This window comes from Oncorhynchus masou, chromosome 31 (genome assembly GCF_036934945.1).
Source record: "Oncorhynchus masou masou isolate Uvic2021 chromosome 31, UVic_Omas_1.1, whole genome shotgun sequence".
Taxonomy (NCBI): Eukaryota; Metazoa; Chordata; class Actinopteri; order Salmoniformes; family Salmonidae; genus Oncorhynchus; species Oncorhynchus masou.
This window is the reverse complement of record NC_088242.1, coordinates 86784066-86802568: the sequence shown is the minus strand read 5'-3', so window position 1 is coordinate 86802568 and position 18503 is coordinate 86784066. Positions and strand designations below refer to the sequence as shown.

The following is an 18503-nucleotide window of genomic DNA, read 5'->3' as shown; positions in this document are numbered from 1 at the left end:
ATGGCTGTAACAATGTTGCAGCAGGTCCTAGATTAGCAGTGTAAAAACATTTCATTTTAGTGGATAGGTGGACAGGACCTTTGTTCATAGGAAGGAACTGTGAGGATTTCACAATGCAGGCCTTTGAGAGCCTTACAACTTTAAACTAAGAACTGAGGCTAAAGACACACACACACACTCACACCAGCACCCACCTTCATCTGTATTGACTAAGGAGACAACACATTTCAAGACGGAGGGAGAAAACACAGAAACAAAACAGAGACCGAGGGAGACCATTGAAGCACGTCACATTTTTATTTGTCGTTTCCTCTACAGCACTTTCCAGTTTGTGAGAAAGCAGACCTTGGCAACTACAAAGCATAAGAAGAGCAGCAGTGTGGTGACACCCACTCTATTACCTGGGCCCTTCACTGACTGACTGCCATGAGCACAAAGATCTAGGAGTCTACACAAGAGGATGAGAGAGCGACAGACATTTATATGTAGATACTTATATATACATTTACAAAAAAAGATGCCTGACCAGGGGCCAGACTACAAGGCATTGGGGGTGTGTAGAGAGAGAGAGAGAAGTCGGAAATGGAATGTGAATATTGATAAGAACCAACAGGGGGGTGCTGTTGCAGAGCAAGAGTCATGAGGTAACCATGGCGCTGGCAGTGCAGACAGTGGTTGCCAGGGGCGACAAGCCTCTGCTGCTACACCAAGCTCAGCAAGACAGAGGGACCGAGGAAGGAGAAGTATTGGGTATTCAAAACGAGCTTGAGGCAGAAGTCACCCTTCACCACAGATCTAGGATCAGATTACCTAGCTCCCAATCCTAACCTTAGCCATTAATTCAAATCTGACCCTGCATCAGTGGTTAAGAGTAAATTCCACCCACTGCTCAGTAGGATGGATCAGCACTTTAGTGGAGATGTCCATGCAATCATTACCCTTCATAAGAACATAATTGGCATTCATTATCCTTCAATGACATTGATGTTCGTTAACCTTGAAGCTCAAAGTTGTTGAAGGCAGCAAAATGAATGGTGTGAATAGAACAGACAAAATTAAACACTGTGTCGTTGATTTCCAAGTCCCTCTCAAAGTGCCATGTAATTCTTTCCTCTAAAGAAATGTTATGAAGGTGTTATGTAAGTCCTTTTTTAACTTACGTGTCACCATATTTCATTGTGGATGGACAAATTTGATTAGGTTATGGTCACCAATGTTCTCTCTGACTCTAATGGTATGGACGATTTCTTCCACCAAGAACACTATGGCTTTCAGTTTGACCACCCTACAGTAAGTGCATTTGTACAGTATGTTTGTGTTAGAACAAAGAGATGTTTGACTGTTCATGTTTTTCAGTTTTGAGATGACTGTTGCATGTTATCCTAAAATAAAAACTTTAAAAACAGAACACCTAGTTGTTGCTTCAAATAAGCTTGGAATTTAACTGATTAAACACTTCCTTGTTGAGGTGTGCCTAGAAAATGACTCTTGCTGACACTATTTCCTATTGCAAATAGAAATATCAGTGATTTTCTTGAAACACAAGCTGCAGAAATGTATATCTAAAATAATATCTAAACTTTGGCTGTCAGATATAACAGTATCAATGATTTAGCACCACAAAAACCCACAACCCACATGTATCCATCCCAACATGTGATGTGCTGCCATGTTGGCAGTGACAACATATGAAATCTTCTTTCCACCGTTCAAATTGAAATTGACAAACCAAATCTATGCTAACAGCTACTGAGGCTGAGCCACACACATATGTCGTAAACTGTTAGCAAGCAGATATTTAGGAAATAAAAAAGGATAATCTTTTGCAAAGGAAAGGATGGGCATGGTTCAATGCTTGGCCTTTGTGATATACTGATGCACTCTTATCAGTGCTGCTGCTCGTCCTCAATGCTACAGCTTTATGATGATTTTGCTGATGCGAACGTTGGCAACTTTCATGAATGGGAGTTCTTGCATAGATTTGGATCCAGCAGTGTGGGAATATTATTCGACAAGGACTGGTCGTCAGCAGTGCCTAAGCGAATTCGAAGTCAGTGTTTTTTTATCGAAAGTATTCTAGACGAACACTACAGATAGTGTGACTGTCCTATAGAGCAGTGATAGGACCGGTACTAGGACCACTTGGCCTATCCACAGTGGATACTTGAGAAGACTCATGCGACCATAGGCCTACTGGTAAAATGAACATGAGGGGGTACTGCAGGGGTACTCTGGGCAGAACAAAATTCAGTTGGTGGTACAGTAACCGAGAAAGGTTGGGACCACTCCTATAGAGTAACGCACATTTCACTGTGTCAGCTTTTTATGCTCCTTGCAGGATGCTGAGCAGCATATTGGAGGATGTGTCGGCCTATCAATGATTGTCCTGCCCCTTTGAATGTGCATGAGGAAGTGGGATTGAAGGGGATTGGCAAAGAATATTATTTCATAATATATTTCACATGATCATTTTTTTACCTTTATTTAACTAGGCAAGTCAGTTAAGAACAAATTCTTATTTTCAATAACGGCCTAGGAACAGTGGGTTAACTGCCTCTTCAGGGGCAGAATGACAGATTTGTACCTTGTCAGCTCGGGGATATGAACTTGCAACCTTTCAGTTACTAGTCCAACGCTCTAACCAGTGCAATGGATACTCCAGCAAAATTTTGACAAGGCTTATCAGACCTGGTTATTTTTAATCTATTCTCCATCATGTTCTTGATTTGAACCCTCACAAAGACATTAACCCTTTAAATAACATATAGAGCTCTATAAATACCAATGGAAAGGTATAAATACACATGGAACAATATTAAAAGAGGAATAGGCAAACATGATGCAAAGCTGGCAAACCTCTGGCTCACTTCTTGGACTCACTTCAAGATAATGCAGACCATCTTTGAAAACAAAATGTTTGTTTTATTTCGGATGCGAATAATAACACTTGGACCACGGTTACATATGAGCGTGTCACTGAGTTCTGACTCCTAGTTTTCCTAATCCAACTCAACTGACTCAACTCACCACTGGGAAAAATACACTGGACAATGATAACATGACCCTCAGCTTAGCTGGAAATTTGGCTCCAAAAGGGCAGAAATAAGTAAGATGTAAAGAATGCTATAGCTGCAGCTAACAAACACACACAAGCCAAGGGAAAGTAAAACACAGCTGTTCAAATGTAGCCACACTGCAAAAACATCTACTGTTCTCTGAAAAAAACACCACATTTGGAGCAAAATTGACCAGTCAGAGGAGGGTAGGAAAGGATTCTGAAAACTTCTTGGAATGTTGAAGTTGAAATGCCCTGCTTTTTGCCTCACATGTCGATAGATACCAGTGAGGTTGCAGAGTGGAGGACAGCTCATAATAATGTCTGGGACCGAGCAAATGGAATGGTATCAAACACATGGAAACCACGTGTGTGGTGTATTTGATACCATTCCACTGATTCCGCTCCAGGTATTACCACAAGCCCGTCCTCTCCAACTAAGGTGCCACCAACCTCCTGTGATAGATACACAATGAAAAGTAGGCCTATCTGAACGGTTTTCTTTGGTTTCGTTGACAAATGACAAAACCAAGGCCTGACAGTAGAGTTCAAACAGGAAAACAGAAAACCAAGTACTCTTATAATGAATCTCCTCCCACACAGACTCTGAGGGAAATATATGACCCCCGACCCCCATTCAAATGTCACTCTTCCTTAATGTCTGAATGGAGCAAATTCTTGCGGTATTTGCAACACAGTTTGGTAGGATATACGCTTCCATTTAAAGCAACAGATTATGCTCCATGCACCAATTCCACAGTAGTTAATATCCAGCTGAAAATCTTCGGGACATTGGAAGGGCCTGTCCACGCCGACCATTATTTCAAAACCCAGCTGTTAGTTGCTAGGTCATAACATCAGGAGCCAGGATTATGTCAATGAGTTAATGAAAAGTAGTTAAGTGTTATCACAAAGGCAGCTGTAAGCAACATTATTTATATTAAAGGGGCAGTGGTATTCTGGATAATGTCGTTAAGTGGGGGCGAATCACACAAACATCAAGCCTTACAGATGGGCATTAATTTCATCAGTCTCAAGTCGGTATGAATGACCTTCACACGTTATTCAATTCAATACTAGTGTTGTCGAACTAGTGTAGCAGATTTGGTTGCAGGGAAATCACAAAAAAATCGCATGGATTGTTTTTTCTTCCAGAAAGAAAATAGGTGATGAGGATTGTGGGTAGTGTAGTGTAGGATGATATAAGGACCAATGAGGTCATTTTAAACAAAAACACACACACTCATGCATGCTCATACACACACGCACACAGTACTTCGATGTCATCAATATCACTGACGTCTCATTGCATGTCACTTCTAAATATCAGTGTTGTGTCTGTCTCAGACATCCCATATATCAATGTTGTGTTTGTCACAGACATCCCATATATCAGTGTTGTGTCTGTCTCAGACATCCCATATATCAGTGTTGTGTCTGTCTCAGACATCCCATATATCAGTGTTGTGTCTGTCTCAGACATTCCAAAGTTACTTTTTTTTTTAAATTCTGGAAATCAAAATCCAAGAGAATTTTCGAACATAAATATTCCATCATGTCCCCGTTTTTATCTAAAATGCTCTAGCACAGGACAGAAAAAAAACAATGAATACCATGCTTCTGTCAAAAACACTTTCCAGAGGGCATTTTCAAAAAATAAAAAGTCAAATAAATATATCTTTAAAATAAACAATGTATATATAGAGATACATAGAGGATTATATCTGTCCATCATAGTTAAGATTACACAATTCATGGTGGTGTATAAGAGATGTCATTTAAAAAAAAATGCTTGTTGGACAATGCTGGGTGAGTAAACAAGAGGAATCTTTCTGTCTTTCTATCCTTCCTTTTCTATCTCCTCTCTCCCTCAGAAATCTCAAAGTGTGAGGAGGTAGGGATTGCTCTCCTTTCGCACAACCAAACCTGAAATAATAAAAAAGGTCAAAAGAAGGAAAGGAGACGATGAGATGATAATGAAATACTTCAAACGAAGTCGGGAAACAACAGCCGGCTATCAGAAGATAAAGAACATGTATTCCTTTTTTTTCAGGGCGGGGGGAGGGGTTTGTTGGTTGTTATGACGTTATGGTTGTTGTTGGTTTGTCATTTCTCCTTGAAAAGTCAAGTTCCGGGGGGAATTCAGCCACACAACAAACAGTTGCTCACATGATGGTGCAGCACTTGCAAGGCTGCTTCTCCTTGTTGTTTAACTCAGTGGTACCCCCCTCTGGCTCACCCCCTTTCTCCTTTGCGGAGGATGTCTCCTGGGGGTCTTGGCGGGGTCAGCGGCGCTGCCGTTGGGTGGGGGAGACTGCTCTTCCTTGGCGCTTCCCTCGGTGACGGTCACGGTGGCTGGAGTGGGCCCAACCGTCACATTCTTGCCCTCGCCGTCCTCGATGACCACCAGCTGGGCCTTGACGGTACCCTCCAGGCCCAGCACCTTGTTGGTCTCGGTCTCGTCCTCCACACTCTGGTAGCCCATGAACACCATAGTGACGGGGTTCTCGGCGCTGGCCTCCATCTCGCCTCCACCTGGCTGGGGACTAGCGCCACCTGCCTTGGCCTCCATGCCTGTGATCTCCTTCTTGGGTGTCGTCTGCTGCTCGGCAGCCAACTCAGCATTGGTGGGGAAGACAGGGGTGGTGTAGGTAGTGCCAGCGGTGGTGGAGTCGCTCATCATGGACTCATCAGCTTTGAGGATGAGCTCGTCCACCTCGTTGGCGCTGAGGTGGTGGACCCCGTTCTCCCCGTTCACCTCGTGTACCACTACGAGAGAGAGAGAGAGAGAGAGAGAGAGAGAGAGAGAGAGAAAGGAGAGCAACAGACGTGTCACTAACAGAAGAGACTCATGAGAGCATGGAGAACTAGAGACTCTGTTCATTTTTTTTTAAATGCCTCCATCCGTGAAGCAATAATCACTGATCTGATAATACTAGTGAAGGGTCATACCCAATACCAACAGGTGAACCAAAACAGCTACAGGGAGACCAACAGGACCATTTGAAATGGGTTTTGAATGTATTGACGTCTTTTTGAACCAATACATAATAGCCCAAGTTCACATTCACAAATATAACTATTGAAATAGAGTTATTGGCTTAAAACCAGGTCTATAAGTAGGGTTGGATTCATTGGTCACCCTGCAACACTTTGTCATACTATGCTTAACTACAGATGTAGAGTCTTAATTTGAGCCAGTTTGCTACAGCAGGAAAGTAATAATGCATCAACAGGAAATGTAAGTTATTATGTGGATCATAATGAATATACATTTTTGAAAGAGTAAATACATTTTCATAGGGGAAAATCAATTCTGAAATTTCTAAGTGGAAATGACAAACTTCAGAAGTCTCAAATACACTCGTATTGAAACATTTCCTGCATTGCTGGAAAGGTCTCCTGCAACAGGGTGATCAAATTAACATCCTACATCTGTATGTAGTTCTTTTGCTTCACGAGCAGTAAAATTAAGTACAAAAATATCTACTGTCAATGAGTGGATTCACGCCAGTCATTATATGAGACAGAGTATAAAGAAGCTTTTATATAAAGTGAAAATACATTATGAAGTTTATTGAACCACAAGATGTAGCCTGTCTTTAATTGGCTATGATCAAACAAGCAATGTCTGTAATAACTATAATTTTAGGTAGACTTATCCAAGATAATATCTTAATCTTCAGAGAAAACGTTTACCATCTTGTGATATTACTGTTATCAATTTGTTCTTGTACATAAAATATTTAGTGATAAAGTCATAGCTGTTAACACTTCTCGTAAAGGCATTCACTGTGCATGTCTTAGCTGAGTGTCTCCTTTTGCTGTTGAAATCACGTTGGGAAATCACCTTTCTGGTAATCCTCATACACCTTGACCCCTTTCTCAGAGAGGTTAATGGGCAGTAGGGTGTTGGTGGACAACACCTTAGTCTCGCCCGTGACATTGTCCCTCTCAACGGTGATCTCTACTGAGTACATCGCTGGTTGCATTGGGTGTCAACAAGAGGAGATGTTAGGACCCTGCAGAATTGTCCTCTCTCTCACACACACTCATCCCACACATCTATATGTTACACACTACATAGCCTCTCTCTCTCTCTCCTTCTCTCTCTCTATCGTTTGTACTGTAATTTGTTTTAAAGACAACCACTCTACACAACAATGCTACAATGTTCCACTAAAAGCCATACTAAATCAATCTACACTAATGAGAACTCAACTAGCTTACCTGGTTAAATAAAGGTGAAATAAATAAACACTAGCCACCAAATCAGTATGCCCGTGTAACACCAACACACATGAAGTAAACATAACTACAATTCATGATATTCCTTTGACTGGGGTAGATACTGGATGGGAAAAGTGAGCCATATGTTTGCAGAATTCCGTGCACACCAGGTTGTAAAGAAAGCATGTACTTCAAAAGTCAAAAGGCACTTGCACATCTGAGCAATCTTTTTTGCAGGTGCATGGTAACAGTTGAAGAAGATGAAGGAAAAAGGAAACCGCACACTGCTCTTGATAGTACGCATCCTTATTAAAGATCAGTGATACTATCAAGAGCAGTGTGCGGTTTCCTTTTTCCTTCAAAGAAAGCATGTACAAAATTCATTTGGATAATTATGCTATTAGGCCACAGCTGACACTGTGAAACTACTTAGCTTTTTTGAAAGCAACACTATAATTTGTCGTGATGTGCACACTGTGTATGAATCTAACGCTGGCATGACGACGGCGGAGCTGCGTTGCCTAGGCAACATCGCATCGTCTGAGGATAACTACATATAGGGTCTCCACTGTGAGAACTGAATACTCGGTATACCATCTCTTTACAAGCACTACTCTACTTGTTTTAACCCCTTTAGTCACAAATCACATCGAATGTCTGCAGGAATGAATAAGAACAGACCGACATGCAGGCCAAGAGACAAACTCACACACACACCCAAACAGATAGACAAACACAGAGACAGACAGTTGATCACTGTGAAGATTAGGACAGAAGACAAATGTTAGGGGAAAATACAGTACAGAAACACGCCTGAGAGTGACAACAAACAGAAGACATGAAATACAGTATACCAAATCACCTCAGAGAATGCAGCATTTCATGGTATTCTCATTGATTTTGTCTTCTCTTAAGTACTTAGCTATGAGTACTTAGCTGTGATCAAATACCCACGTGGTCCGTCATTAAAATAGTTCCTCCCACGTGACTATGTACCTTACCACCCACACATAGTGAATTCAGGCACTACAGCACACTCAGGCACTACAGCACACGCAGGCACTACAGCACACGCAGGCACTACAGCACACGCAGGCACGACAGCACACGCAGGCACTACAGGACATTCAGGCACTACAGGACATGCAGGCACTACAGGACATGCAGGCACTACAGGACATGCAGGCACTACAGGACATGCAGGCACTACAGGACATGCAGGCACTACAGGACATGCAGGCACTACAGCACATGCAGGCACTACAGCACATGCAGGCACTACAGGACATGCAGGCACTACAGGACATGCAGGCACTACAGCACATGCAGGCACTACAGCACATGCAGGCACTACAGCACATGCAGGCACTATAGCACATGCAGGCACTACAGCACATGCAGGCACTACAGCACATGCAGGCACTACAGCACATGCAGGCACTACAGCACATGCAGGCACTACAGCACATGCAGGCACTACAGCACATGCAGGCACTACAGCACATGCAGGCACTACAGCACATGCAGGCACGACAGGACATTCAGGCACTACAGCACATGCAGGCACTACAGCACATGCAGGCACTACAGCACATGCAGGCACTACAGCACATGCAGGTACGACAGCACATTCAGGTACTACAGTACACCCTTTTCACATTATGGAACTGGTAGATATGTCATGTATCATGGGGTGGCAGGTAGCCTAGCAGTTAAGAGTGTTGGGCCAGTAAGCAAAAGGTTGCTGGTTCCAATCCCTTAGGTGACAAATCTGTCTATGTGCCTTTTAACCGTATTGCTCTAGATAAGAGTCTGCTAAATTACTCAAATGTAAATGTATACCCCATAACAGTTCCTCCATATTGATCCCCCATAACAGTCCCTCCATATTGATCCCCCATAACAGTCCCTCCATATTGATCCCCCATAACAGTCCCTCCATATTGATCCCCCATAACAGTCCCTCCATATTGATCCCCCATAACAGTCCCTCCATATTGATCCCCCATAACAGTTCCTCCATATTGATCCCCCATAACAGTCCCTCCATATTGATCCCCTATAACAGTCCCTCCATATTGATCCCCTATAACAGTTCCTCCATATTGATCCCCCATAACAGTCCCTCCATATTGATCCCCCATAACAGTCCCTCTAAATTGATCCCCTATAACAGTCCCTCCATATTGATCCCCTATAACAGTTCCTCCATATTGATCCCCTATAACAGTTCCTCCATATTGATCCCCCATAACAGTCCCTCCATATTGATCCCCTATAACAGTCCCTCCATATTGATCCCCTATAACAGTTCCTCCATATTGATCCCCCATAACAGTCCCTCCATATTGATCCCCCATAACAGTCCCTCTAAATTGATCCCCTATAACAGTCCCTCCATATTGATCCCCTATAACAGTCCCTCCATATTGATCCCCTATAACAGTCCCTCTATATTGATCCTCCATAACAGTCCCTCTATATTGATCACACATTGCAGTCCCCTTGCATTGTATTGTTCCTTATCAACGTTTCTAGCTGCTAGATATCTACAGTATATCTATTATTTGTTTATAATAATCATAATGTGGGTGGCGTTTATATGTCTTGTTACACACTGTGGATGGACACTTGTACAAGATTGTAACGGAAATGTGTTTCATGCATATCCCAACTCCCCCTGAGACCCTGCAGGGAGTCGAGTATGTACAGGGTATGGTGATCATACTATGTTCCTTTCTTAGTTTATAGTTATTTAACTGTTATATGATGGCCGTATTACACAAAAATGTTACCAAAACAAACCAATCCAGGAAAGCATCGGCAATTTGCATTTAATCCCAGCAGGCGTTGATGAAACAATAAGTAGCCCCATTCCACCCCCCTGCTCAGAAAGGGTTCTCTAAGTGGGAGTTGTATGGTGACCTGGGCTCCAAACTAAAATAACTCATTAGTCACTCCCTCACTGTGGAGTATAGCCCTTCAGTGGAATCCCTCTCTCTCCTTTCAGGGCTACTGTGAGGCTGATGAAAGTCAATGTTTAATTAAGGGGGACAGAGGCCCACATATAAGGAGAAGGAGGAGGAGGAAGGAGGCAGTGTGATACTGCTGAAAAGTGCCCTAGAGAGGAGATGAAGCTGTCCCCAGCCATTTGTAACTGTGATTACAATATCCTGAGCTATACTGAGGTGTTTTGTATGACAGTGGGTGGTAAATTTTCAAGCATTCAGCTATTTTGCTGTCATTCAATGAAACTGTCATCAAAATGACGATTTGATGACGTGTTAGATTAAATGTGATACTGCTGAGAGCACTATTAAGAAGCTACTGACTGGCAATTCAAACTGGTTGTGTTGATAATAATGAGATCCACTGAGGAGTTACATATTGATGTAGCAGGTAGCCTAGTGGTTAAGAGCATTGGGCCAATAATCAAAAGGGTGCTGGTTTGAATCCCCGAGCTGACTAGGTGAAAAATCTGTTGATGTCCCCTTTAGCAAGGCACTTAACCCTCATTGTTCATCTAAGTCGCTCTGGATAAGAGCGTCTGCTAAATTACTGAAATGGATAGATTGTTGAATTGCTATGTGCCCAATCCAGTTGGGTGCCAATGCCATTTTGTGCAAAATTAAGATTTAGGTTATGGGTTAATGTGAGATTCTCTAACACTGTAATATCTATCAATGTCAATGATTATTTGGTAATCACTGTTTTATATTAGAAAAATCATTAATGTAACTAAATTACATGAAGCTGACATCAGATGTTGTACTCAGATCTATTTTAAGAGGCATCTACGATACCAGTCAAGGGTTTTCCTTTATTTTTACTATTTTCTACATTGTAGAATAATATTGAAGACATAAAAACTATGAAATAACACACATGGAATCATGTAGTAAACAAACATGTTTGTTTTGTTGAGATTCTTCAAAGTAGCCAACCTTTGCCTTGATGACAGCTTTGCACACTCTTGGCATTCTATCAACCAGCTTCATGAGGTAGTCACCTGGAATGCATTTCAATTAATAGGTGTGCCTTGTTAAAAGTTAATTTGTGGAATTTCTTTCCTTCTTAATGCGTCTGAGTCAATCAGTTGTGTTGTGACAAGGTAGGGTGGAATACAGAAGATAGCCTTATTTGGTAAAAGACCAAGTTCATATTATGGCAAGAACAGCTCAAATAAGCAAAGAGAAATTACAGTCCATCATTACTTTAAAACATGAAGGTCAGTCAATCAGGAAAATGTCAAGAACTTTTAAAGTTTTTTCAAGCATAGTCGCAAAAACCATTGAGCGCTATATGAAACTGGTTCCCACGAGGACCGCCACAGGAAAGGAAGACCCAGAGTTACCTCTGCTGCAGAGGATAAGTTCTTTAGAGTTAACTGCACCTCAGATTGCAGCCCAAATAAAAGCTTCAGAGTTCAAATAACAGACACATCTCAACATCAACTGTTCAGAGGAGACTGCGTTATTCAGGCCTTCATGGTCGTATTGCTGCAAAGAAACCACTACTAAAGGACACCAATAACAAGAAGAGACTTGCTTGGGGCAAGAAACACAAGCAATGGACATTAGGCCGGTAGGCTGGTTACTACATGATTCCCTATGTGTTATTATGTGTTATTTCATAAGTTTGATGTCTTCACAATTTTTTTTACAATGTAGAAAATAGTAAAAATAAAGAAACACCCTTGCATGAGTAGGTGTCCAAACTTTGACTGGTACTATATGTTCAAGACTGAAAAAAATGAAAAAAAAAAAATAGGTTGAAAACAGCGTTGCTCTACAGTGTGTCTCAGTATGTGATCTACAGGGTACCAAGACTCACCTGTTCTCATTATATCTGATGCACCTCCGGACATGTCCAGACGAGGGCTGTTGTGCACTTTGAGCACTTCCTTGACCTCTATAAGTGGTCATCGAACAAGGAAGTGGGATAAGAATGAGAGCGAGAGGGAGAAAGAGAGACAAACACAACAGACTTGTAAAAGAGGAGAAAGAGGTGAGGAATAAGGTGTGAATGAAGATGTGTTACCTTGAACAGTGCCTGCAGGAGCCTGAGAGAGAGAGAGAGAGAGAGAGAGAGAGAGAGAGAGAGAGAGAGAGAGAGAGAGAGAGAGAGAGAGAGAGAGAGAAAGAAAGAAAGAAAGAGAACAATATTTTAATCCATTCATCATAGAGCATCAAACTCAGAAAAGACATGATCAAACCCAAACAACACATGATCAAACTCAGAAAAGACATGATCAAACTCAGAAAAGACATGATCAAACCCAAAAAACACATGATCAAACCCAGAAAACACATGATCAAACACAGAATATACCGTATCACATCATGCTTATATGTTAGTAAACATAAAAACTGTTGTAGGGCGTATAGAATGAGAGATGGTGACCCTTGTGAAGGTGACTTGCTGGTGCCAAGGCACAGCATGATGATTCAATCACAAGCGAAAGCTGATTAAAATTGAGTTGACATAAATACATGTAACTGTATGAATTTAATTATCACATTTGTATTATTTCAATAGCTCATAAAGAGCTGTACATTTTGACATGACACACTGTATTGGATACGTTATGGATTTCTCTTTTCAGAGTTGCGGTACTAAACTGTTTCACTGGACGGTATTCATTCCAAAGTGGGAGCGGCACATTTATTTAGATTGAGTTGTGTTGATTACATTAGGTAATGTGCGTGAAGCTGTATGCCTTTAGTTTCTATTGTTTCTGGACACTAGGGTGACGCTAATTAAACGCTGGGGGTTATTGAAATCGGGTTCCGTCCTAGGTAGGATATCATGAAGTTGAGTTGCTCCGTTTATTGAGTCATTGTCGTTGCAATCTCCTGGCTATACTTTCTATCGCAATAGTTGCAATGTATGCTATGTCCTTACAAGGCCATTTTGAAGGCTTATGGTATGCACTCTTTTGATAATTGTATTCTTATTTAAGTACTTTTAAATTGGATGCATCCTGTAGTAATATTCATATTTTAGGATAATATACTTTGATTGACGTAAAGGTCTAATGGTAAACCTCTTATGGATCGGCCCCTTTTTAAAAAATTTCCTTTAAAAAAAAATCTAACTGCCTGTAGAAAAGATATGCATATTCTTGGTACCATTTGAAAGGAAACACATTGAAGTTTGTGGAAATGTGAAAGGAATATAGGAGAATATAGCACATTAGATCTGGTAAAAGATAATACAAAGAAAAAAAACATGTATTTTTTATTTTTCTTGTACCATCCTCATTGAAATGCAAGAGATCATATCATATAATCTTTGAGAACTATTACAACAAAAAAAGCTTGACAGTCAGGGAGAATTGGCAATTTCAAAAACAATGAATTTAACAGTATAGATTTTGTTATTATGTTTGATGCAAGTTAAGAACAAATTCTTATTTACAATGACAGCCTACCCCAGCCAAACCCGGACAACACTGGGCAAATTGTGCACCGCCCTATGGGACTCCTAATCACAGCCGGTTGTGATACAGCCTGGAATCAAACCAGGGTCTGTAGTGACACCTCTGCGCCACTCAAGTTCTCCTGACAACCCACAGTTTTGAGGTATTGAACTTGCTTCTTGAAGAGACACTTATTTAAAACCATAGCTTCATAATGAATGAACATTGTGTCACATATTTAACATATTTCTTTGAAAACCTAGTTTAAGGGAAGGAATATATTTTCCATTGAGGTATGCCATAAAAACAATGTCCGACAAGGAAGCAAGAAAAATGACTGAGGTAGAAAGAGATGCCACATTATATAATAACTTTCCCTTTGAGGAAAGCGTTGCCAGCATGGATGGTTTGAGGAAGTGGATATTGACTCGTGAAGGAAAGAGCCAACGAGTTCAAGAAGGAGACAGAAGAGACAGAGCGTCTTTTCTAGCCGTTGCTATGAAACCCCCATGCTAAAAGCTGCCCAGTGTGTGCTGTCAATATGAACATCCCCTTTGGACAAGAGCCCCCCTCCCGTCATCAACTCTTCCCCATACACTGCTTGTCAGACCCAGTGTCTGACTCTCCAGGCCCATCCGGACTGTCACTAATGATATTACTGATGGCATTTGCTCAACTAGACATGTCACTGTCAGTCCATCACATGGGCAGTTACTGATTTTTGCTTTCATCTATGACCCAAGGCGTGCTCTGGCAATCCCCCCCCCCCCCTTACCTCGATTCCCACTTCCCTACTTCAAACATGCCCCCCAACTCACTCACTCACTCACACACACACACACACGCCCCCCCCCCACCCCTTCACACACACACACCCAAGGCAAATACTCGTGTCTCTAATAGTGTGTCAGTGTCCGGTGGACCTGCGATGTCCAGCTGCCCTCAGGGTTGTGGGGCTCACTTTGTTGTCGGCAGTCTTGGCTTCTTCCACCTTGGCTGCATCTGTCAGACTCTCTTTGGTGGAGGTCACCGACACGCCCGTCTCCAGCTCCTCCAATTCCTGCTCCAGTCTGCAGAAAAGGGATAAACGTGATCATTCACACACAGACATGGTCAGTGATGCACACAAACAGTTTGACAATGTGTTCGAAGCCTGATGTAGTATTCCAAAGCAGTTTGGGATTTATGTCTCGTCTTTCTAAAATGTTTGTCATTTTGGGCAACTATGCACACAATGAGGGCTTTATAGAGTCAGAAGATACAGCTCATCACACCCAACTACAGAGCTCATTCCCTGGGAAGGTGATACACTGATATTTTTTATCTAAAATGAATTGCTAAGAGCAAAAGAGAAATACCCATGAACTATCCCTTTAAATGCCCTCATATTGTTAAATACCAAAACAACCTCACTGGGGCCTTCCTGGCTACGGCCTATCTAACAGAATTAAGCGTTTATTTGAGATAGGGACAATAGCTTCTCCTTAGCATTATCCCATTCTGTATTCTCCCTAGCGCCGGCCTTGACAGCGGCCATTGTTAGCTGCCGTTGCTCATTGGGAGTTGTGACAGTTTAGTGCCAGTGTTGCCCCAGTCTGAGCCCCAATACATCCAGCCAGCGCCAGCGTTCTGCCAGGGCTGGGCTGCAGCAGCCAGGAGGAATTTAATCAGCGAAATGGACTGCCAGAGAAGAAGATTGATGACACTGTTTTGCTATGAGTGAGAAAGAAAATGGTTGGATGGAGGATGGGAGGGGGTGCATGTAGAAAGGGTGTAGGGGGTCTCTTGGCTACTGGGTCTCCTTTTTGTACTGGAGAGATTGATGAGTGCTGTTCCAGACGTTGTCTGCGTTAGTCTCTCCACCAGTGAGCACCCCCATTACTGCCTCCACCATTCCCCCCACCCACTCCCCACCCACTCTCTTAAGTCTGGCTAGTTTTGTCAACTGGTATTGAGTGCTTTGCAGCATCTGATAGGCTTGTCCTCTTTTCCAGCTAAGAGTACAACTTATGTCTTATTAAAATGTTTCAAAGAAACGTTGCAAAAGGGTCTCAACCATAAATGTGCTGTGCCACATTGCCAGAGAGCCGGCATGGAAAAATTAAATAGAGAGAACAGGATATTAGAATCTGACCACGCTAAGAGCAGGTTTTCCCTGGTTAAAGACTGGTGAACAAAAGATAACAAGTGAATCCAGAAACGTATAAAGGTAGTAGCGACACCAGTGTTCCTGGGTTGTAGACGTACCTAATGATGCTCTCCTCCATCCCCTTGAGCTTGGTCTCGTCCTCCGCCAACTGTTTCTTGGCCTCGTCCTGCTCCAACCCAGCAGCTCCGTCTAGCAACCATTTTTCCCTCAGGGACTTTTGCTGGACAGGACAGAAGAATATAGGAACATCAATCACAGACTAATGTCTGATATCAAATTACTTTTTGTTGAAATGTTGTGTTTCGTGGTAAATTGTTTAAAAGAGATAACACATTGTAAACTGTAAGTCAGGAGTTTCAAATATTTCTGGCCCCATCAGCAAAATTATATTGACAAGAGTGCCTTTTTCGAGGACAGAGACCTTGCAAAATAACATTATGAGACACTATATTCCCCCCAGATGTTTTTAAAGATATCCTGATCTCTGGCTCATGAACTATAAGGTGTAGGTGCATTAGCTATAACATTAGCAACTGTTTCTTGTTCAGCTTATAATGCTTAATTTTAGGACTGTTTTGTGGAGAGCGGACTCTTTATCAGTCTATATACTCACAGAAACAAGGGAACGGTTAGGGTACAGTATTGTTTCCCTCGGGTACAAAAAGATCAAAACACACAATGTACCTGTCGATACCTTTTATGGTACATATCCGAATATAACAGAACATTTTTGTAACCAATATTTTGAAAATAAAGGTACAATCACACTCTCAAAAAAAGGGGTATGGTGAAGGAATATTTCTGTTTCCCAGGTGGAGGTGAAGATTAGTGGGGGCATGGCTTTCAGTTAGTCAGTTTTGGGCAGCCGCGAGTGGAAGTGTTGTACGAGTTTAAGTGGTCTATGGTTATGTAAATTACATTTTGAGCATGTCCTCTGGCTGTTCTGAAGTCTTTATAAAGGATTACATAAGAGCATGTGACAATAATTAATAAGTCATTTGATTTGATTAGGATCTCTTTATGTCCTCATTTGGACTAATCTTCCAAGAGTCCTTAAACATTAAAATACAATGTATAATATGATCACATTTTCACATATAACACACTATTACAAACAGACATAATACACTGAGATATTGACCAGATAAATATTCTAACAGTCTAAAAAGATAGATTGATCATCTACCATAGTCCAGCACAACTTTCCTATGTAATTGTATTGTTTAAATTTATATATTGAAAGGTTTCTGGTTTGCTCAGTTAAATTATTTTATTTCTTTATTGCTCTAAATCGAAATGTTATCTTGCCTATTTCTCTTTTCTGTCTGGATAACACAGATGGTGGACAATATATTCCTAGTATTTACTGAATGTCTGTCTCTTACCAACTGAATACTATTGTGAATAGAGTTTGGCTGTTTTAAATGGTGTATATTTTGAAATAAAATAAGCATGTTTTTTTCAATTATCTTGTTATCTTGTTGTTATCTTGTTGATTGATGACCAACCAAGAGCACTGAGCATGACTACAACAGAAGAACCATATCTCCACCTTAAAACAATCCTTGCTGCTTTGCATGACCATGATAAGCAGTTGTCGAGCTGCACTCCCAGTAGTTTGATTTCTTCCACTTCCTCAATTTGTACTCCTCCCATACTTAATTGTATCCCATGATGTTTTGGCCTTTTCCTAGTGGAACAGACCAACATAACGTTGGTTTTCTTGGTGTTTAAACAAGTTTGTCCCGGCAAACCCACTCCCTGATATTTTCCAAATCTACTTGTGGAGCTTGCTGTACCTGTTGAACCGATTGACTTGCTGTATAACTTGTAGTATCTTCTGCAAACATAGTAGCTTGAGTTTCAGATAAGGATAAGGCATAAGGAAAGTGGTTGGTATATATTAAGTAAAGAAGTGGCCCAAAGCAGCTGCCCTGTGGTATTCCATAGTTTAAATCATGAGTGGTGAACCATTGATATAGGTGGACTGTTTCCTGTCAGTTAGATATGACTGTATCCAATTCAATGCAACATCCTTAAAATCCTTAATACAATAATTTTGTCAAAATTATTTCATGATCCACTAAATGAAATGCTGCACTAAAATCTAAAAATAGTACACCCACAAACCTGCCATTATCCACAGCATTGAGCCCCTGGTCAGTCATGTCAACCAATGCAGTGGTAGTGGAATGGTTTTTGCGATAAGCATGCTGATTGGCTGTAATCTGATCCTTCTTTTAAATGTACTTCCATATTTGTCTGCTCACAATACCTTCCGATATTTTACTGAGTAAAGGAAGTAGACTAATTGGTCGACTATTGTCAGGAGTAATGGGTTCTTGCTGTCTTTCGGAATAGGACACGGTTTAGCATGTTTCCATACATTTGCAAACATCCCCTTTTCCAGTGACCGATTAAATATATATTTCAGTGGTGCTGCAATCTGCAAAGTAAAAAATTGTCCATACGATCATAACCTGTAGGTTTACCATCGGGTAATGGCTTCAATAGGTTTAACACCTCCTCTACTGACACCATTTGTAGACTAAAAGAGCAGGTTTTGTTGCTCATAATATGATCGTCAATCCATTGAACAGTAGCTCAGTAAATTCATTTTCTTTGTAAAATAAATCTGCAAAATGATT

At 41.3% G+C, this 18503-nt stretch overlaps 1 pseudogene; it reads right to left on the bottom strand.

Annotated features, from left to right (window-relative positions):
• Window positions 1–273: 273 nt before the first annotated feature.
• The window catches only part of LOC135524673 (paralemmin-1-like), a 71494-nt pseudogene continuing 53264 nt past the window's right edge, over window positions 274–18503 (bottom strand).